This window comes from Ornithorhynchus anatinus, chromosome 17, assembly GCF_004115215.2.
Source record: "Ornithorhynchus anatinus isolate Pmale09 chromosome 17, mOrnAna1.pri.v4, whole genome shotgun sequence".
In the NCBI taxonomy this organism is placed as follows: Eukaryota; Metazoa; Chordata; class Mammalia; order Monotremata; family Ornithorhynchidae; genus Ornithorhynchus; species Ornithorhynchus anatinus.
In genome coordinates this window covers 18293934-18317078 of record NC_041744.1, presented here as the reverse complement: position 1 = coordinate 18317078, position 23145 = coordinate 18293934, and the positions used below count along the sequence as shown (strand labels likewise).

Genomic DNA, 23145 nt, shown 5'->3' with positions numbered 1-23145 from the left:
GTTCCTGCCTCCCGGCCTCAAGGACCTCCGAACTTACCCAAGGTCACATAGCAGACAAGTGGCAGAGCCAGGATTAGAACTCAGGTGTCCTGACTCCCGGGCCCATAATAACAATAATAATGTTGGCATTTGTTAAGCGCTTACTATGTGCAGAGCACTGTTCTAAGCGCTGGGGGAGATACAGGGTTCTCGGGCCATCCCACGTGGGGCTCACAGTCTTCGTCCCCATTTGACAGGTGAGGGAACTGAGGGACCGAGAAGTGAAGCGACTTGCCCACAGTCACAGAGCTGACAAGTGGCGGATCCGGGATTCGAACCCATGACCTCTGACTCCCAAGGCCGAGCTCTTTCCACTAGGCCACACTGCTTTCCCCTAAAGAGGAAAAGAATCACTACTGAGCCCCCATTTTCCAAAGAAAAAAAGGAGACGGCCAGAGAAGTGACGTGACTTGCCCAAGGTCACACCATAGGCAAGATTCAGAGCAGGAATTAGAAACCGGGTGCCCCGGCTCCCAAGCCTCCCCTCCAACATCTATCTAATCCACCGCTTGTCCCCCTTCTAGATCGTAAGTTCATTGTGTCTGTTTATTGTTCTGTTGGACCCTCCCAAGCGCTTAGTACAGCGTTATGCACACATTAAGCGCTCAATAAATACGAATGACTGTCTGATCCTGCAGTCTGAAGAATGCCAAGTTACAAGAAAAGCACACTGGAGCAACCTTCGGCCGACCTCCTGGGTTAGAAAGTGGAAGGCGAAAAGACGCTGCTGGAAAGGACGTCTTAAGAGCCAATTCCTTTAGCTCCGTGTCCACCCACTCACCAGTTTTTGCTACTTTACGGTGCCGGAAAATTGCCGAAACCCCCGATCTGGTCCGGCCCCCCGGTCATCCCTGTTGACCGACCCACTGGTCTGAAAAGTCCCCGTGGCTGACTTTTGTCCACCCCCCATGTTCCATCCTGGGGTCCCCTGGGGTAAAAAAAAAGCAATGGATAGGGCCTGGGAGTCAGAAGGACCTGAGTTCTAATCTGCCACTTATCTGCTGTATGACCTTGGGCCAGTCACTTCACTTCTCTGGGCCTCATTTACCTCATCTGGAGAATGGTGATGGAGACCGTGAGCCCCACGGGGGGCGGGGATTGTGTCCAACGACAGGGAAGCACCGGGGGAGATACGAGATGATCAGGTCAGACAGTGTCGTCCCACATAGAGCCCAAAGTCCCAGGGCGAGGGACAACAGGCATTGAATCCCCAGTTTGCCGATGAAGGAAATGAGGCCCGGAGAAGTGAAGTGATCCCTCCAAGGTGGCGAAGCCAGGATTAGAACCCAGGTCCTCTGACTCCCAGGCCTGAGTAACAGAGTTTCTCTTCACTTCACTTCTCTGTCCCTCAGTTACCTCATCTGTAAAATAGGAAGTCAATCTCTCTGGCCTGGAACCCCTTTCATCTGAATTCATGACAGAACACCCGAAAAACCAAAAATAAAAGGTGACTTTTGCCCCAGGCTGTGGCCGCAGGAGACACCCTATTAATCTCCCGCGTCGAGACCCCCAACTGGAGGAGGAGACGACCTCTCCCATTAAACAAATCATACCTCTGTAACGTCTGCCCACCTTCACAGCCTTACTGAAGGCACATCTTCTCCAAGACGACTTCACTTCACTGGGCCTCCGTCATCTCATCTGTAAAATAGGGATTAAGACTTTGAGACCCAAGTGGGACATGGACTGTGTCCAACCCGATTATCCTGGCTTAGAACGGCGTCTGGCACAAAGCAAATGCTTAACAAATGCCATTTTGAAAAAAATAACAATAATATCAAGTGTGGATTTTTGTTAATCCCCTACCATATGACAAGCACTGTACTGAGGGCTGGGATAGGCATAAAATAGGCATCAGATCAGACACCGTCCCTGTCCCACCTGGGGCTCACAGTCTATAGGGAAAGAGAACAGGCATTTAATTCCCATTTTACAGATGAGGACACTGAGGCAGAGCCAAATCACCCAAAGTCACACGGCAAACTGCCGGCATAATAAGCTCCCAAATTCACCTCGGCCTCTCAAGGAAGAGTCTTAGGTTGTGCACAAATGATATCCAGCCACGTATCTTGCCTGTGCTTCCTAAGCACTTACTTTGGGCTAAGCACTCTGCTAAGCCCCGGGGAGGGATGCCAAATGATTCCCTGATGTCCAATCCTCTGCCCTTTCTAGGGAGCTTCTCATCCAACTCATTTTATCATTTTAATGCTCTCAAAAAGCAAACCATCAGTGGAATGTATCGAGCGCTTACTACGTGCCAGAGCCCTGTACTGAGCTCACGGGAGGCGACAATACAATAATAATAACGATGGCATTTAAGCGCTTACTATGTGCCAAGCGCTGTTGTTAAGCACTGGGGTAGATACAAGGTAAGCAGATTGTCCCACATGGGGCTCACAGTCTTAATCCCCATTTTACAGAGGCACAGAGAAGTTGAGTGGCTTGCCCTAGGTCACATAGCAGGCGAGTGGCGGAGGCGGGATTAGAACCCACGTCCTCTCACCCAAGCCCGTGCCCTTTCCACTAAACGCCGCTGCTTCTCAATAGAGTTGATGGACATGATTCCTGCCCTCAAAGAATTTACCATCTAATATCTCACATCCCTAAAATGAATAAAAGCTTTTCCCGCCCCCGCTTCCTTTATGCTATCAAGTGAAATATAATCAGCAGGGATAGACTTGTTTTGAAAACCGACATCTGTTTCATTTTCCCCGAAGCGTTTCGTTCAAGGGAGACCTTACAAATATGAATCGAGCTGCATTATTACATTTCCAGTTGATTCCGTATTTTGCTCCTTTCCTAGCCAAGACTGGAAGTTCGTTATGGGCAGGGAACATGTCTGCTAATTCTGTCGTATTCTACGCTCCCAAGCGCTTAGTACAGTGATGATGATGATGATATGTTGAGTGCTTACTATGTGCCAGGCACCCCCACACACACTGTGACTGTGCCTCAATTTCCTCATCTGTAAAATGGGGATTAAAACCGGGAGCCTTACTTGGGTCAACCTGATCGCCTTGTATCCCCCAGCGCTTAGAACAGTGCTTTGCACATAGTAAGCGCTTTACAAATACCACCTTTGGGGGGGGGGGCGGGGGGAGCAGGCGATCAAAAACCAAATCCTGTGTCTGCTCTCAGGCCAAACTGTGAAGAATTCACACACAACCACACATACGCACCTGCAGATCTATTGACACCAAACTAAATGAGGATGGAGAACCAAGCCTATGACCCATCTCCCCTCGCTCTTCGGGCCCCCCGTTTTCTCGATCTGGGAATGGGCTGCGGGGGGAGGCCCTCTCTTCCTCTTTTTTTGGGAACCCCTGAGGAAGGAAAACGCAGCTTAGGAAAGATGACAAATAAAGACTCAAATAACCCTCGTGCCCGGAACCGCTCAAATTAATTTTCCCTCACGCGGCAGGGGCCGGGACTGGGAGCTACTGGGAGAAAGCTTCCATTATCGCCTAGGCCCGTGGGAGAGAGTTTTTTTCTTTCTCTGGCTCATTGCTGCCGTGCAAAATCAGCGCTGATTAACTTCGCCGCCTGCAGCCGTTCCCTGGGTCTGCTGCTCCACTACCTCCTTGCAGAGTTCCCGCCGGGGGCCACGAAGCGGAGCAGCTCACCCCCCCCAATCCTCCTTTTCCTCATCCCCCCTCACCTTCTCCTCCCATGCCCCCTTTTCTTCCTCCTCCACCCTTTTCGGTTCTCCTCCTCTGCCTCTCTTTCAGTCTCTTCCTATTCCTCCTCCTCACCTCACTTCTCCTCCTCGGTCACTTTTTTCTTCTTCTTCCATGTCCTTCCTCTTCTGCTTCCCTCTTCTACTTCCTTCCTCGTCCTGTTCCACATGCTTCCTTTTCCCTCCCCTCTTCCGCTTCCTTATCCTTGATACCCTTGCCCTCCTCAGGCCTGTGCTCTGGATCAGAGAGGGGAGCACCGCCTGGTCTTTACCGCAGAGCCCAATTCAAATCACCAGGCGCCAAACACTGTTCTAAGTGCTGGATTTGCTTGGATCCACCCCAGTGCTTAGTAGAGTGCCTAGCACATAGTAAGTACTTAACAAATACCCGTAATTATTATTATTTACTGAACACGTGGCATGTACCGAGCACCGTATTAAGCCCTTGGGACCAAGAGGAGTTCCTAGGATGGCCCAGGATGCTATGAACACACTTCAGCCAATCAGTGGTATTTATTGAGCATTTACATTGTGCGGAACACTGTGCTAACACTTGGAAGAGTACAACAGAGCTGACAGCAATGGCACCCGCACACAGGGATCATACAGTCTTCTGTTCGCAGAGCACTGTACTGAGCGCTTGGGAGAGTACAATAGCGTTGCCCTCAAGGAGCTCACAATCCACTATGCGCAAAGCACTGCACTGAGCACTTGGGAGAGGACAACAATTAGTTGCCACAATCACTGCCCTCAAGGAATTTACAGCCTGATGGACACAGAACACTGAACTGAGCATTCGAGGAAATACAATAGAGGGCCTAGACGCGATTCCTTTCCTCGAGGAGTCTATGGTCTGCTGTCCTTACAACACTGTACTGAGCGCTTGGGAAAACAAACCTACCGAGGAGACGTGATCCCTGCCCCAAGAAACGTACAATCTAGCAGGGGAGACGGATGCTAAAATAAATTCCATCTAGGGGAAGGAATAGGGTATAAGACGGTGAACATAGATGGTCGATCAATAATATTTATTGAGCTATTACTGTGGGTAGAGCACTGTACTAAACGTTTCGGAGAGGCCAGTATAATGATACAACAGATATCCTCTGCCCACAACGAGTTTACAGTCTAGAGGGAGAGCCAGACATTAATAGAAATAAATAAAATGTGAGATAGGGACATAAGTGTGGTGGGGCTGGGCGGGGGCGGTGAATAAAGGGAGCAAATCAGGGTGATGCAGAAGGGAGTGGGAACAGAGGAAAGGAGGACTTAGGGAAGGCTTCTTGGAGGAGATGGGCCTTCAAATAAGACTGTGAATGGGGGGCGAGTCATTGTCTGTGGGATATGAGGAGGGAGGGAGAAGGTTGGTGATTCCTGGCGTAGCATAGCACAGGAATACACGCATTTCATTATTTCCTCTTGGGACAAGACCCCGTTCCCACTACTGCGGTGACCAAAGGGGAGACGACGTAATTAAGGTCGTCCGGTTCACCGGCAGGGCTCAGTCTGATAGCACTGAGAGAAGCAGCATGTCCTAGTGGATATAGCCTGCATCCGGGAGTGGGAAGGACCTGGGTTCTAATCCCGGCTCCACCACGTGACCTTGGGCAAGTCACTTCACCTCTCAGGGCCCGAGTCAGCTCATCTGTAAAATGGAGGTTAAGGCTGTGAGCCCCATGTGGGACACGGACTGTGTCGAACCTGATTAGCTTCATTCCAAGCGCTTAGTACAGTGCTCTACACATAGTAAGCGCTCAATAAATACTATTGAATGAATTGTATCTGCCCCAGCGTCTAATAATGCGTTTATTAAGGGCTTACTGTGTATAGAACACTGTACTATGCGATGGGGAGGCTATGATATAATGGAATTGGTGGACAAGATCCCTGTCCATAGTGAGTTTACAGTCTAGAGGAGTACAGGACCTGGCCCATGCTACGCGCTTAACAGGTACCATTAAAAAAAGGACTAAGACAAGAGAAAGAATTATCTGTGATGGATCCTTGATTGGTGGGAGGCAGTTAATCAAAGGCAAATGCATTGATTTGAATGCAGAACTTAGCAACAGCGGCATCCCGCCCAGAATTCCTCTCATCACTCACAGTGTGAAGTTTGAGGAAACCAAATCTCAGAACCCCAGTAGGAACTGAAACCTCCAAACCCCACAAAACTAAGTTCCGAAGGAAGCCGCTTGAATAACAACCAAAATGGCTTAATTTATTTTTTTAGTAAAGACTGTAAATGCCCCCATACAATAGATTTGACGTGCACAGGGCCCACTTTTAAGATGCCCCTAATTTCTCCTTTCTCCTCACGTTACTTCTGCGACGTGCTCCCCAGAAAATTATAGAGGAGAAATCATTTGGAAATGCTCGATATTAAGGAAAAACTGCATCCGAATATTTAGAGACTTATTTACTGAGATTTCCCGCTCTTGCTACCGTTCCCCTCGTACTTGAGAGTCGACGCTCTGATTTTTTCATAATATATTCCGGCCCCCAAACCCCCTCCACTTTCTGTGATAAAATGGCACTTCATCCAATTTTCTTTCAGAAGATTTATACACAATTACTAATGCTGGAAAGCCCTTGAATGCATGAAGAAAAAAAAACTGCATTAAAGAGAGGGGGAGGAAAAAAAGCAAGGCAGGGTTTCTGCAGGTGGCTGGTCTATTGGATTTCTATAACCCAGTTTTCAGGATTTCTTCTATCTCAACAGCCTCTTTCTTGGTGGAGAGGATAGGGAGGAAACTCATCACACACAGATGTGATCTGGTTCTCGACAGGTGTGAAGCCCTTTTTCCAAGCTCCTTTTTACGGGATTTGCCGTCTGAGAGAATGGAGATCGGTCAACCCTATTTCAATCAACCACTCGGTATTTACTGAGCTATTATTGGATGTGGAGCACTGTACTAAGCGCCTGGCTGCATACAAAGTAACAGAATTGACAGACAGGTTCCCTGCCCACAATGAGCTAATAGTTTAGATTGTTACTCATACTAGGATGTAATGTGCCCTTTTCTAAATCCTTACGACATAGACCGTAAATTCCTCTCTAGACCGTAAGCTTTTCGTGGGCAGAGAAGGCGTCTACCAACTCCGTTATAATGTCCTCTCACAAGCACTTAGTACAGTGTTCTGCACACAATAAACCCTGAATAAATACCGTCGATTGACTGAGCGATAATGGGCTAACCACTGGGATAGACGCAAGACAATCCGGTCGGACCCTGACCCACAACAAAGATCCCAGTCTAAGGGGAGGGAGAACAGGTTTTGAATCCCCATTTCACAAATGAGGAAACTGAGATCCAGAGACGTTCAATTATTATTATTATAGTATTAATTAAGCTCTTAGTACGTGTCAAGAGCTGTTCTAAACGCGGGGTAGATAAACCTTAATCAGGCTGGACGCAGTCCCTGTCTCACATGGGACTCAGAGTCTAAGTAGGTGGAAGAAGAGGTAAGTACTGAATGCCCATTTTAGTTGAGGAGAGAGAGAGAGAGAAGTGAAGTGACTTGCCCAGGGTCCCACAGCAAGCAAGTGACAGAGCCAGGATTAGAACCCAGGCCCCCTGACTACCAGGCTCTTGTCCCTCGCCCCAGGCCACCCTGCTTAGAGAAGCAGTAGGACAAAGAGGATAGAGTATGGGCTTGGGAGTCAGAAGGGCACGGGTTCTAATCCCAGTTCAGCCACTCGAATGTTGCGTGATCTTGGGCAAGTCACTTCACTGGGCCTCAGCTCCCTCATCTGTAAAATAGGGATTGAGACTGTGAGCCCCACATGGAACAGAGACTACGTCCAACGCTTTGCTTTCCACACCAGAGTTTAGTACAGTGCCTGGTATATAGTCAATGCTTAACAAATACTAATACTATTATTATTCCCTGTTCTGAGAGAACGCTATTTTTCCCTATTCATTTTGTTAATGAGGTGTACATCCCCTTGATTCTATTTATCGTGATTATGTTGTCGTTTTTGTCCATCTGTCACCCGCGATTAGACTGTAAGCCCGTCATTGGGCAGGGATTGTCTCTATCTGTTGCCAAATTGTACATTCCAAGTGCTTAGTACAGTGCTCTGCATATAGTAAGCGCTCAATAAATACTATTGAATGAGTGAACGCGCCTTGAGCTTCTTTGAGTTCAGAGTCTTCCCGAGTCTCATCTCGGGAGTGACCAACCTCCTCTCCCTTCCTTCCCTCTTCTAGAGCATCAGCGTGGCCCGTCGGGAAAACCCCGGGCCTGGGAGTCAGACGAACTGGGTTCTCACTCCAGATCTGCCAGCCGTTTGCTGTGTGACCTCGGGCAAGTCACCTAACCTGTCTGAGCCTCGCTTCACTCATCTGTAAAACGGGGATTCAATATTATACATACTATCTTACATAACACCAGAGCATATTATCCTTTGTTTAGGATTACATACTAACTATAGTACTTTCTTCTAAAGATGGACTAAACCAAACCCCCCTCAGAGGACAAGAATGGCTAACAGCCCTATAGATGTCGTATCTCCGCTTTTGTCTACACTGGCGGCAAGGTCAGTGATGTTCCTTCTTCCCCTGGTGAAGGAAAAAAGCAAGGACTGGTCTCAAGGAGTCTCTAGCCTGTAAGCTCGTCGTGAGTAGGGAATATGTCTGTTTTACTGTTCAATTCTACTCCCCCGAGCGCTCAGTTGAGTGCTCTGCACACAGTAAGCGCTCAATAAGTGACTGATTGACTCTACAATCTAATAAGCTCTCAAAAATTGCCATTCTTCCCTCCCTCCACTGGTGTGGTGACTGGGTTGTCCACAGTCTTCGCCTAGTAGTATAAATTATTATGGTATTTAAGGGCTTAATATGGGCCAAGCACTGTTCTAAGCGCTGGGGTAGATACAAGGTCATCAGGTCGTCCTACGTGAGGCTCACAGTTTAATCCCCATTTTACAGATGAGGGAACTGAGGCACAGAGAAGTTAAGTGACTTGCCCAAGGTCGAACAGCAGACAAGTGGGAGAGCCGGGATTAGAACGCACGTCCTCTGACTCCCAAGCCCGTGCTCTTCCCACTGAGCCACGCTGCTTCTCGCAGCTTAGTCTCTGAACACTTACAGGGTGCAAAGCACTGTCCTAAGCACAGAGAAAGAACACAGAGATGGAAATTGAATACGGTCCCTGTTCCTTGGAGGGCTCAGAATTTAAAAGTTTTAGAAAGTTGGGGGTTTTAGATCCTGAGGAGAGAGGGTTGGGAGGGAGAGAGGGATCGAAAGGGGACAAGGGAGGTACGATTTTTATTTTGCATTGACTAAAACTGGTTATTTTTCTGTCGGCGAATGGAGGAGTTTTGTAGAAAGTCACTGGGGACTCTTCATGTGTGATTTAAAAAAACCATATATTAAGTCTGATTTCTGCATTTAGATGTATTTTTGTTGCGGAGAAATTAGCACATTCCGAACGGAGAAGCGAACGTTTACTGAGTTCTGGAAGTGATGTGGCTCTGTGGTCTTCCCGGAAATCCAGTCTGGACTGATTCTTCCCTCCTGAGCAAGGGGTTGCCCGTTTCCTCTTTGGAGGATCATCATATCAAGTCCGTTTCCTCCAACTCCAAGGCCTTCAGGCCTCCATCTCGTCTATCTCGCCACCGCCCTCTCCCAACCTCCCGCCTCTGGCCTGGAACACCCTCCTCCCTCTTCATATCCGACAATTACACTCCCCTTGATGAAGGCACCTGTCCTCCAAGAGGCCTTCCCCACCTAAGCCCTCATTTCTTCTTTTTCATCACCCTGCCCTTCATACATCCCTCCCTCAGCCCCACAGCACTTATGTACATCTCCACGATTCACATATTCCTATAAACGCCTCTCTCCCCTTCTGAACTGTGAGCTTTCTGTGGGCAGGGAACATTGTCTCCAATTCTACTGTACTCTCCCAAGCATTTAATACAGTACTGGGCACCGAGTAAGCGCTCAATAAATACAAAAGATCGATCGGTGCTCAAAATCAGACTTTTGGGGGGGGGGGGGGTTTATGGTATTTAAGGGCTTACTGTGTGCCAGGCCCTGTACTCAGCACCAGGGTAGATACAACCTAATCAGGTAGAACACCACCCCCATCCCACATGGGACTCGTGGTCTTTATCCCCATTTTACAGATGAGGTGCTGAGGTCCAGAGAGGTGAAGCGAGTTGCCCAAGGTCACGCAGAAGACAAGTGGCAGAGCTGGAATTAGAACCCAGGTCCTTTTGACTCCCAGGCCCGGGAGCTCTATCCGCTAGGCCATGCTGCTTCTCTGGATTCTTGCCTCGCTAAACTAAGGGAAGAATTTTAGGGTGAATCCGTGGGCTACCGACTCAGGGTGGGATTGGCGTCCAATCATGTAGAATACTATTTAGTGGCTGATTAGAAAAGCCCGAGCCAGCTGCAATTGCCGGATCGTTTTTCTTGTCTCACTAGGGGTCAGGTGGTCCAAGCGGAAATGAAAATCGATTTCTAAGCGTTCATTACCAAATGCCCGTATCCCAGTGTCGGGGAGTGTGAATTTAGCATTGCGGGACTGATGCTCTCAACAACTCAGTCAGTCGATTGTACCTATTGAGCACTTACTCTGTGCAGAGCACTATCCAGGGCTTAGAATAGTGCCCAGTGCTTAGAACAGTGCTTGGCACATAGTAAGCGCTTAAATACCATCATTATTATGTGTCCAACTTGATGATCTTGTATCTACCCCAGCTCTTAGAACAGTGCCTACCACATAGTAAGCATTTAAATACCGTAATTATTATTATTACATTGTACCCTCTCAAGCGCTTAGGACCGTGCCTTGCACACAATAAGCACTCGATAAATACAACTGAATTGAATTACTGAGCGTTTGGGAGAGTACAAAAATAGACACATTAGCTGCCCACAGTGAGCTGACGACCTAGAGGGGGAGACAGATGTTCATTCATTCATTTATTTATTCATTCAATAGCATTTATTGAGCGCTTACTATGTGCAGAGCACCGTACTAAGCGCTTGGAATGTACCAATGTAATAGAGACGGTCCCTGCCCTTTGACGGGCTCACAGTTAATATAAATGAATAAATTACAGATACGTACATAAGGGCTTGGGGGAGGAGATGAATGAAGGGAGCAAGTCAGGACGACGCAGAATGGAGAGGGAGAAGAGGAAAGGAGGGCTCAGTCGGGGAAGGCCCCTTGGAAGAGATGGGCCTTTAATAAGACTTTAAACGGGGAGAGTTTACAACGGAGAGATTCTGTTCTAATACATCTGAGGTTTCCAAATTTTAGATTCCCCAGGAAAGGGGCAACGGAGCTGAACTCTGGGGGGACATCCTGGTTCCATTCCTCAAAGAGGCCTTTTAATATGCTGGCCACATAGAACAGGGATTTAAGCAAAATAGATTTGACTTCTTCTGTAAATTAATTTCAAACCAGCTTAGACATTTAAATAATGAAACAATACAATCTAAATGAGAATTATGAGTAGAGACTTAGCTCACCATGGCTAACAAAATCTCTCTTCACAATCTTCATTTAGCCAGCTCATTTAGAAACTCGAAAATCCATTCTGTCCTAATGTGCTTTTAAAATAGTTCCGACTATTTGCCAGAGGAGACGTACAAGAATGGAAATTAAAAGAAGCTTTGTGGAGGAATGATCGAAATCTAAGTACTGATAAGTCCCCTGGTTGTTTTTTTATGGTATTTGCTTACCACTTACTAGGTGTCAACCACTGTTCTAAGTGCTGGAGTAGGTATAAGTTAATTAGACTGGACACAGACCCTGACTCACAGTCTAAATTGGAGGGAGAACAGACATTTCATCCCCATTTTACACCTGATGCACAGAGAAGTTAAGTGACTTGTCCGAGGTCACACAGATAGCAATTTGGCAAGGCTGGAATTAAAACCCAGATCATCTGACACCCGGGCTCTTTCCGCTAGGCCACGCTGCCTCTCTGTGGTCTCACGGTCCGGGGCCCGTGGTCCAGGGGCAAACAAAAATGAGATGAAAGGCTCGAGGAAAATGAAAATCGCCTCAGTGGTGCAGATCGACTCTGAAGATCCAACACCATCGTTCAAAAATCGCCCTATCAGTCGGAAGGTAAGGTCTCCGCTCCTGACGGACCCTACGAATCTTTAAAACTGGCAGGAGAAGAGCGACTGGAGAAAGGTCGCAATCTCTTTTTGACCCTTGGAGGCTACCAGACCCTCGGTGGAGAGGCTGTCGAATAGTGGGGTGTTCTGAAAAGGTCAGTCTTCTTCCCCCTACGAGGAGACGGGATTGGAATCTACAGAGCCGGGTTGCATTTACCCAGGGCTTGCTGTTCAGCAAATCACTCGGCACTTGACTACTGGATGGATTCCAGTGGATTCCCCACCTTCTGCCCCGCATCATAGGTAGCCATTATTTATTTATATTAATGTCTGTCCTTTCCTCTAGACTGTAAGTTTTTTATGAGCCAGGAATTCATTCATTCAATCATTTATTGAGTGCTTACTTTGTGCAGAGCATTGTACTTAATGCTTGGAAAGTACAGTTCAGCAATAAAGAGAAACAATCCCTGCTTTGTGGACCTTACATGAAGATGGTCTACTAATTAGAAGATGGTCTACTAATTCTGTTATATTTTACTCTCCCAAGCACTCAGTAGAGTGTCCTGCATATAGTAAATGCTTAGTAAATACCATTCATCGCTTGATGGACTGTTAAGTGACTTGCCCAAGGTCACAAAGCAGGCACGTGGCAGAGCCAGAATTAGAAGCCAGGTCCTTTGATTCCCAGGCCAGTGGTCTTTCCACGAGGCCACGCTGCTTCTCTTGGGGGCTGGGGGCGTGCCTGCCAGCTCTGATAATAATAATAGTGGTATTTATTAAGCGCTTACTATGTACCAAGCACTGTTCTAAGCACTGGATATATCGTACTGTATCATAGCTCTGTACACGGTGAGTGATCGGTACCACTGATTGATAGAGAAAGACTTCACCCACCTGTGGGTTAAACAAAAATCCCTTCCTACAAGAAGCCACTGAGAAGGTGAAATGATCAAATGGCTCTGGAAGGGTCTAGAGAAATTTCTGGAAGAGATGGCCATGGTAAATTCCTAGAGGAAAACTTTGGGGTGTGGGAAAGAGAAGTCGGGGTGTAGGATGGCCCGGGCTGGGTCACTAGAGGAGAATTAGGGATGGAGACGGGAGAGTCAAGGGTGTTAAATGATCCGTGCTGGGTCACTGGGAGACAGCGGTGTTGGATAGTTCCTGCCGGATCACTGGGGGAGAGCCAGGAATGGAGAGGGGAGAGTCGGATGTGCCGGATGGTCCGTGCTGGATTACTGGGGGAGGCAGTCAGGGATGCTGGAAGGTCCATGCAGGGATACTGGGGGACAGTCAGAGATGGAGAGGGGAGAGTAAGAGGTATTGAATGGCCCATTCCTAACCCCGGGTTGTTTGGGATGAGAGTGAGGGTATCACAGGTCAAGTATCTCACAGTTCCTCCAAGCTTCCTTGAGTCACTGTCAGAGGCAGAGTCTCAGGATTCACAGAGCATCCGTCAGATGCAAGAACGTCGCAGGTGTCGTAAGGAATCCTCTAATACGCTACACACTTTTGCATCTAGTTTTTCATCCCAACCTTGAGAAGCCAGGCGGCCTAGTGGAAAGAGCACGGGCCTGCGTGTCAGAGGACCTGTTCTAATCCCAGCTCTGCCCCTTGTCTGCTGTTTGACCTTGGAGCAAATCACCTCTCTATGCCTCAGTTACCTCATCTATAAAACGGGGATTAAGACTGTGAGCCCCTTGTGGGACAGGTGCGTAGATACAATTATCTTGGGCCTCCCCCAGAGCTTAGTACAGTGCCTGGCATATAGAAAGTGCTTACAAAATACCATAAAAAACCTCAGGAAACTAGTGATAAAATAAGCATATTCAAATGTCTTTCTTCAGCTGCTGCGAACTCATCCTGTCAGAGTCTCTCTCCCACTGTGTTACCAAAAATGTCAGTGGTGCTTGTGTTTCCATGGTCGATGTTCCCTCCGGGCATTAGAGTTTATTTTGAACAATTATTTTGTCCTTACGCTCGATAGTTACTCTAGACAATAAGGTCCTCCTCTAAGAAAATAAGTGCTTTCTCTAGGCTGTAAATTTCTCTAGTCTGTAAGCTCTTCTTCTCGACTATAAACCCCTCCTCTACTCTCTAAACTCCTCCTCTACACCATAATGTTCTCCTCTAGACTGCAAAATCCTCCACTTCTAGCCTGTAATCTCCTCCTCTAGCTGAAAACATCTCTCGTCTGTAAACTCCTCATGCACCGGGAATACGTCTGTTTATTCCGGTATTGCATTGTACTCTCCTAGGCACTTGGTAAAGTCCTCTGCACACAGTACTATCCAATCAATACCACTGATGGATTGATGAGTCCTATTTCCTAGGTACGTAAATCTTCACATCTCGGAAACTCACACCGCTAGTTTAATCCCAGGCTCGAGGTCCCACTTCCTGTCTTTCCCCCCACCTCCAGTCCTCCGAGATTCCCACCTCCTCCGGGAAGCCTTTATCGATGAACACCCTCAGCCTTCCTCTGTCCCCTGTAGCACATGTGACTTTATACCCACCCTCAGCACTAGGCAAATTCAACTACCCAAGGGGTAGATAAAAGAGTAGACTGGGGTAGATAAAAGGTAATCAAGTTGGACAAAGCCCGTTTCCCACATAGGACTCACAGCCTTAACCCCCATTTTACAGTTGAGGTAACTGAGGGCCGAAGAAGTGAAGTGACTTGCCCGAGGTCACCCAGCAAGGAGTCGGCGGATGCGGAATTAGAACCCAGGTCCTCTGACTCCCAGGCCCGGGGTTCTTTCCACCAGGCCACGCTGCTCCTGGAAAAAGAGCAGCTTCTGGAAAGCATGGCTCTAGATCAACCCACTAGGCCAACTGCTGAAATCAGAATCCTCCCAGTTACCCATGACCCCTGCAATAGGTTAGAAAGACACCCCCAAAATCTAGAAAGATCTGTCGGGAGCCTAGTTTGTACTTACACTCCACTAAGCATCTCTCATTCCACTCAGCGGCCCCGGGAGATTAAATTGAAAACTGAAATAGCTGCCTTTCCAATCCCAGAGAGACTCAAATGCTCCCTTTTAATAAATCTCTCTAGATTCGCTTTACTTTTCAGCTCTAATGTGACACCAAAAACTCATCCAGTTGTGCAACAACACTGTATTCTTGGAATACACACCGTGCGAGTCTTAGAAGTTATTACACGGAACCGCTCTGAGGGCTGCATCGATGAGGGGAGACGAGTCCGTCAACCAATAGCATTTACCGAGCACTGACTGTGCAGAGCACTGTAGTGAGCACTAGGCAGAATATAATAGAGTTCAGTTGACACACTCCCTGCCCTGCAGTTGAAACAGACCCTGAAATAAATCACACGAAGATGGAAGCAGTAGAGTTTAAAGAGATGTGCTTAAGTTTAAAAATACTTTAGGACCTCCAAAGGCGGGGTAGAGAGAGGTTTCCACACGCCGAGGTAATTTAAAAGTGGGGCCTAGCGGAAAGCGCGTGGGCCTGGGAGTCGGAGGACCCGTGTTCTAATCCCAGCCCCGCAAATCACTTGCTGTCAATTCTTGGCCAAGTCACTTTGCTTCTCTGGGCTTCAGTCTCCTCAGTGGTAAAAACGAGGAGTCAATACCCGCTCCCCCTCCTATTTAGACTGTGAACGCCTTGAGGGATTACGTCCGACCTCATTGACTTGTACCTACCTCAGAGCTTAAAACAGTTTTTGACATAGTAAGTGCTTAAGAAATATCATTTTTTTTTAAAAAAAAAAAGTGGCAATGGGGAGGGGGACTGAATCGGTCCGTGAGATCTTAGTTAGGGAACACCTCCAGGAAAAGGAAGTGAACAATAGGAACCAAAAGGATGGAACTTTGTTCCAAAGTGTCCTTAATATGCACTCATTTGGAACTCATTACTGAAACCCTGTTTTTTAAATAAATCCTATTGATCAGACTGCTTGGCATCTTTATAGCGATTTGCTCTTCCCTTTCTCATCTGTTTTTGTCCTCACACTGTTCCTGTGTTGCCGGGTAAAGCAAGGAGGGATATCCATCTTTTTACTGTCGGAGAAACTGAGGCACTTCATTCATTCATTTAACTGTACTAAAATATTGAGAGAGTATAAGACAACAATAAACAGACAGTCTCTGCCCACGATGGGCTTACAGCCTAGAGGAGGAGACAAGCATTATTCATTCATTCAATAGTATTTATTGAGCGCTTACTATGTGCAGATCACTGTACTAAGCGCTTGGAATGGACAATTTGGCAACAGATAGAGATAGATAGAGACGATCTCTGCCCAATGACGGGCTCACAGTCTAATGGGGGCAGACAGACGGCAGAGCAAAGCAGAACGAAACAAAAAACAAGACAACTTTATCACGATAAATAGAATGAAGGGGATGTACAGCTCATTAATGAAATAAATAGGGCAATAAATAATATATACAAATGAGCACAGTGCTGAGGGGAGGGGAAGGGGAAGGGGAGCAGAGGGAAAGGGGCCTCAGCTGAGGGGAGGTGAAATAAATGACCGGGAGAGGGGATGAATAAAGGGAGCAAGTCAGGGCCCCAGAGAAGGAATTGGGAGAAGAGGAAAGGGGGGCTTAGTCAGGGAAGGCCTCTTGGAGGAGATGGGCTTTCAGTAAGATGCTGCTTCAGAGAAGAAGCGTGGCTCAGTGGAAAGAGCCCCAGCTTGGGGTGGGAGGTCATGGGTTCTAATATCAGCTCCGCCGCCTGTCAGCTGTGCGACTTTGGGCACGTCACTTAACTTCTCTGTGCCTCAGTTACCTAATCTGTAAAATGGGGATTAAAACTGTGAGCCCCACATGGGACAACCTCATCACCTTGTATCCCTCCCCGGCGCTTACAACAGTGCTTTGCACATAGTAAGCGCTGAACAAATGCTGTCATTATTATTAATAAGGCTTTGAAGTGGGAGTGTCACTGTCGGATTTGAGGAGAGAGGGAGCAATTGTTTTTTATTTATGCATTTGTTAAACTCTTACTGTGTGTCAAACACTGTTCTAAATACTGGGATAGGTACAGGTTAATTAGGTTGGACACAGTCCCTCTAAAAACAACAGTGCTTGACACATAGTAAGGGATTAACAAAATTATTGTTGTTATTATTATTATTATTATTAAGTGCCATTGAGTTGTTTCCATTTCATAGCAACTCTGTGGAGATATTTTCTCCAGAAGTTCCTGTCTTCTTCCATAATCCGTAACCTTGCTAACAGTGCTTCCGTTACCGTTATGGTCTCTATTCATCTAGCTGCTGGTCTGCACGTTTTTCCTGGACTTTTCCTAGCATTAGGATCGCCTCCAGAGCATCAGGACACCTCCTGATGGTGTCCAAAATATGCTCATCTATGTCTTTGGCCTTCCAAAGACCACTTTGGCTTACTTTCCTCCAAAATCCATTTGTTTGTTTTTTGGGCCATCCATGGTATTCGCAAAAGCCTTCTCCAACACCGCATTTCAGTCCTGTTTTTTCACTCTCCAGCTTTCAGATGCATAGAGTGTCACTGGAAACATCACAGAATTGAGGATTTCTATTTTTTGTGGCAATTGTTACATCGGCAGGTTTCACGACTTTATCCTGGCTCTTCATAGCACATCTTCCTAATGTTAATCTCCGGCGTATCTCTTGACTACTAGTTCCTATCTTATTGATTATCGATCCCAGGGGAGAATTGTCAACTATTTCAATCTATCCATCCACTACAGATGTGTTGTTTAGAACCAGTTGTCATGATCTTTGTTTTCTTGGCATTCAAATGTAGGCCCATCTTTTTGCCCTGTGCCTTAACTTCTAGCAATAAGCCCTTCGAATCTTCTGAACTTTCTGCTAGTAGGATGGTATCAGCAGCATAATGAAGGTTGTTTATATTCCTTCCTCTCATCTTCACTGTCCGTACGTCCTCATCCAGTCCGGCTTCTCTCATTTTGTACTCGGTATTAAGGATGGACAGATAAGGCGATGAGATACATCCTTGCCTTACATCCTTGCTAATGGGAAACCGATCCGTTTGTCCATATTCTGTTCTTATTCTAGCCTCCTGTCTGGCATACAGCTTCCATATTAATGCGATTAAATAGTCTGGCATGCCCACTTTCCTTTATGTGCTCCAGAGTTTCTCGTGCTTCACGCAAAGGCCTTACTATAATCAGTTAAACACACGCTGACTTCCTTTTGATAGTCTCTTGTCCTTTCAGTTATCCAACTGACATCCGCAATAATATTTTGTGTTCCTTGTCCTTTCCCGAATCCTATTTGAATAATTCACATTCTATGTAGGTCTCCATTCAATGCTTAACAAATGCATGATGATTATTATGGAGGAACAATATGCATCGTAGCCTAGTCTCCATCGAATCTTTGGCAGATTAAACTGTCTACACAGCCTAGGGCAAGGAACCCCATGCTCAGCAAACGCTCTGCACCCACTAGGCACTCAACCTAGCACCGTAATAGAAATAATAGTAATCTTAAGCACTTACTATGTTCCTGATACTGTAATAAGCACTGGGGTAGATACAACATATATGGGTTGGACATAGTCCTTGTCCCCTTTTAGGGCTCACAGTCTTAATCCCCATTAAGAAGTCAAGTGACTTGCCTAAGGTCACTCAGAGAATGAGCAGAAGAGCAGGAATTGGAAGCCAGATTTACTAGATCACATTGCTTTTCTATAACCAGGAGAGGCCCAGCACAGTGCTCTGCATCCAGTAAGTGCATTGATGTCTGACTCTCCCCTACCCTTCATTGACTCTCCTTCCAGCATCTGAGTTGACCTGATCTGACCACCCAACCCCCTGACGCTCCCCCAGTGACCCAGCAGAGGCCATCCAACACCCCTAACTCTCCCCTCTCCATCCCTGCCTCTCCCCCAGTGGCCCAGCCTGAAACGCATAATTGTTTAGCTCCTTGACTGGTCAGATGTCACAATCCTAAAGTAAGAAACGTTATTCAAGAGCGTCTGACCTGATTAAAATTTTATCTAGTCCAGTCCCTTTTTTTAAGCATCGTACGAAGCGCTGGGGTTGATGCACGCTAAGCGGGTTGGACACAGTCTTTTTCCCACATGGGACTCAAAGTCTTCATTCCCGTTTTACTGATGGGGGAACTGAGGCACAGAGAATAAAAACTAAAAAAAAAAAAAATGTATAGTATTTGTTGTGTTTTCTATGTGCCAGGCACTGGAATGGTTTCAAGCAAATTGGATTGGACCCAGTCCCTGTCCCATATGGGGCTCACAGTCTCAATCCCCACTTTACAGATGAGGGAACTGAGGCACAGAGAAGGGAAGTGACTTGCCCGAGGTCACAGCAGACAAGTGGAGGAGCCGGGATTAGAACCCATGACCCAGGCCCGAGCTCTATCCACTACATCATACTGCTTCCCATAATAATGATGCTGTTAATTAAGCACTTACTATGTATCAAGCACCGTTCTAAGCACTGGAGTAGATACAGGGTTATCAGGTTGCCCCCACGTGGGGCTCCCAGTCTTAATCCCCATTTTACAGATGAGGTAACTGAGACACAGAGAAGTTAAGTGACTTGCCCAGCATCACCCAGCTGACAAGTGGTGGAGCTGGTACTTGAACCCACAACCTCCGACTCCCAAGTCCGTGCTCTTTCCACTAAGCCATGCTTCTTAGTCAAGTGACTGGCCCGAGGTCACCCAGCAGGCAAGTGGCAGAGCGATATTAGAACCCAGGTCCTTCTGACTCCCAGGCCCGTGCTCTACCTGCTAGACTACACAACTTAGAATAGCGCTTTTCACATAAGCACAGTGACAAATACCATAAAAAGAAAACAAAACAGACTCTCATTTATAGGTAAAAGGAGTAGATAATTCAGTCCCGCTACAAAACAAAACATTCTCATTTATAGATAAAAGGGGTAGATAATTCAGTCCCGCTGCACGCTGTCACTGAGATCTAACTTTTGAGCCGGATTGAGCCGGAAGAATCCTACAAGGAGATTGCACTGCCCGCTGTCAACAACGGCATCTATGCTAAGGAGAGAGACCCCAGAATTGCCCGAATCTCCATAGATAACCCAAGCGTTTCATTAGATTGGTAACGCCAGCTTTTGAAGCGTCGCTCCCCAAGTTGGCTTGGGGCAAACTTCTCAGCAGGTGGAGAAATTGCCCAGAATCACTGGGTACCTTAATGGCAGTAACGGTATCCGATCCATTAGTCAGCTAATGTTCGGGAAGGAGGGTTCGGTGCGGGGAATTTGGTTCGTTTATCAGGATGGCGGGACTCAAAGGCGAATACGGTCAGGATGGAGAGGGGAGAGTCAGGGGTGTTGGATGGTCCCTGCTGGGTCACGGGGGAGAGTCAGGGATGGAGAGAGGACGGTCAGGAGTGTTTGAGTAAGAAGAGTCAGCCCCACAGCACTTATGCACATGCCTGTAATATAATTTATATTCATTTAATATCATTACATAATTTTATGATTATTATAATCACTATAATATTATTATAGTGCAATATTATTGAGTACTAATTCAATGTAATATAATTTCTATTAACAGCTGCCTCTCCCTCTAGACTGTGAGCTCCTTGTGGTCCGGGAAGGTGCCTGTTTATTGTTATATCGTACTCTCCCAAGTGATTGGAATAGTGCTCTGCACACAGTAAGCACTCAATAAATACGATTAAACGAATGAAATTTGGAGGGTCCACACAGGGTCAGTGAGGCGGAGAGTCAGGGATGCAGAGTCAGGGGTTCTTGGAGGGTCTGTGCAGAGTCAGTAGGGGAGAGAGTTAGGAATAGGGAGAGTCAGGGGTGTTGGAAGGTCCGAAACTAACTAGGAGGATGGATCATTATAATTGTGGTATTTGTCGAGCACTTATGTAGCAAGCACTGTACTAAACCCTGGGGTACCTACAAGCTAATCAGATTGGACACGGTCCATGTCCCACAAGGGGCTTCCCCAGTCTTAGTCCCCATTTTACAGTTGAGGAGGTGCAGAGAGGTGAAGTGACTTGCCCAAGGTCACACAGCAGACAAGTGGCGGAGCGGGGATCAGAACCCAGGTCCTTTCGACTCCCAAGACCACCCTCTAGCCACCGGGCCCTGCTGCTTCTCAAACCCCTCCTTCTCTCCAAATCCTAATTCATAGCATTATAGCTAACCTTCCCTCCCCTCGTGAAAAAATTGAAAGGTATTTCTTAGGACTTTTCAGTGGTCAAGCATCTGAGGAAAAAGGGGCCCTACTGCGTGACCCCCACAAATATGGCTTTGCCCCACTGAAAAACTCCCAAGGGTCAGAAGTCAGAGGTCAGGTGGACGCTATACTTTCAGGAGGCCGGCTCTCAGAGCGGACGGTAGCTCTCTCCCCCGGCACGAGTCGAATCCCTCTCGAAAAACCCTTGCTCGACACAGAAGGGAATCCAAAACAACCCGGGCAGCCACGGAAAGCTAAATCTACGGCTTGGTGTGTTTCGACACTAGATGTCTGATATAAAGCTCCGAAGATTTTTTTTTTGTTGTTGTTCATTCAGTTAGTTTAATACGTTTTTCCAGGCTAGAACACCACACGATTATGCCATCGCACTTAGTGATTATGTAATTACAGGATTTCGATATGATTGCCTGTATTTACAGTAATTACATAATTAGGCGTGATTTCGCGAATTACGTAAATGCTTAAAAATGACAGAGTTCTTTCTAGAGCCACGCGAGCACACGGAATATGGACGAGACCCAGGATTGTCCTCTTTACAGAATTAAAGCCTCCACCAAATGTCCCTTATGTCACCTCTTTTTTTAAAAAAAAAAAAAATTGGTTAGGCACTTACTACGTGCCACATATTGTAGTAAGCTCTGGGATAGATACAAGCTAATCAGGTTAGAAACAGTCCCACATGGGGCTCACAGTCTTAATCCCCATTTTACAGATGAGGGAACTGAGGCCCAAAGAAGTGAGGTGACTTGCTCAAGATCACCCGGCAGGCAGATGGTGGATCCAGGATTAAAAACCAGGTCCTTCTGACGCCCAGACCTGTGTTCTCTCTACTAAGCAGGGAACGTGCCTACCAACTTATATCGTCCTCACCGAAGCGCTTAGTACAGTTCTCTGCACCCTGCAAGCGCTCAGTAAATACCGTAGACTGAAAATCAAAAGAGAAAGCGGAGTCCGAAAGCAGATCTTTTCGGTCCTCTCAAAGGAAGATGCTCCGTGGAGTTTGCCAAATAATTAGAGAGAATCTATTGCATTAGGGTCCACTCAATGCAAAAATCAACAGCAGAGGTCTGTCAAATAATGGGTGGGTGCTTATGGTCGTAAAGGAACGAGGGTGCGTGCTCTTTTCACCACACGTATTGCTGGAAAGAACCCGGAGAAAGAAAAGCCAGAGGAAAAAATGAAAGAGAGCCAGAGACAGAGAGAGATGAGGGAGCAGACCTTGGGTGGGGTGTTGGAGACTAGGAAAGAATCAGGACAAAAGGAAATAATAATTTATAATAATTGTGGTAATTGTTAAGCACTCGTTGTGTGTACTAAGCACTGGGATGGATCCAAGCAAATCCTTATCCATTCATATCGACTCGGACACGAGCCTCCCGGCTTTCTTCATGAGCCAAGGGCCACTATTAAAGCTAACACCAAGAGAGGACCACTAGGCTCTCTTCATGAGCAGTAGGCTACCATTACGGCTAAAAACGGGAGAAGCCTCTGTCCATTCCCGGTAGTAAGTTCAAGGCTCCTGACTCTACTAGAAACTGGCTAACGGCAACAGGCTGAGTCTGTGAACATTTCCCCACCCCTCGGAAAGCCCACATCGAGACCCCCCCCCACCCTGTACCCAAGCCCGCGTCCTACCTGAATTCCAACTGCTCAGCACCAAGACACGGCCCTTGACTCCATCCTTCACGACGTCACCGTACACAGACCAACTCCGGAGCCCGCTTAGCCTAAGGAAAAAGAAGGGAAAGAGTCAGAACATTCCTGAATTTATTAGGCTATTCGACGGTTCACTATACGATTGATGCTACAGCACTTTCATAGGCATCTACAGATCATATAGTCCAAATTGTTTATTCCAATTAATGTTGGTCACCCCCTCTAGACTGTAAGCTGGTTGAGGGGCCAGGACTGTGTCTGCCAACTCTGTTGCATTGTACTCCACCAAGCGTTCTGCACACAGTATGCACGCAAGAAATGTCATTGATGATGCTAGCTTAGATACAAGATAATCGAACGAGACTCCAACCCCGGGCCCACAGCCTAAGAGGGAGGGAGACGGGGTAATCGAACCCTTAAAATGAGGTCCAGAGAGGTTCTGGGACACACCCACGGTCATGCAACGGACCAAGGGCAGAGCTTCGATTAGAATCCAAATCTCAAGCTCTTCCCTTATACAA

General features: G+C 47.0%; 1 long non-coding RNA gene across 1 annotated transcript; it reads right to left on the bottom strand.

The window, feature by feature from the left end:
* Window positions 1–1374: 1374 nt before the first annotated feature.
* Window positions 1375–22691, bottom strand: LOC114817921. Its single transcript, XR_003765760.2, has 3 exons — window positions 22604–22691; window positions 3219–3362; window positions 1375–1680 (listed from the first exon to the last, which is right to left on the bottom strand). It is a non-coding gene; the product is annotated as an uncharacterized LOC114817921 (long non-coding RNA).
* Between the last annotated feature and the right edge of the window lie 454 nt (window positions 22692–23145).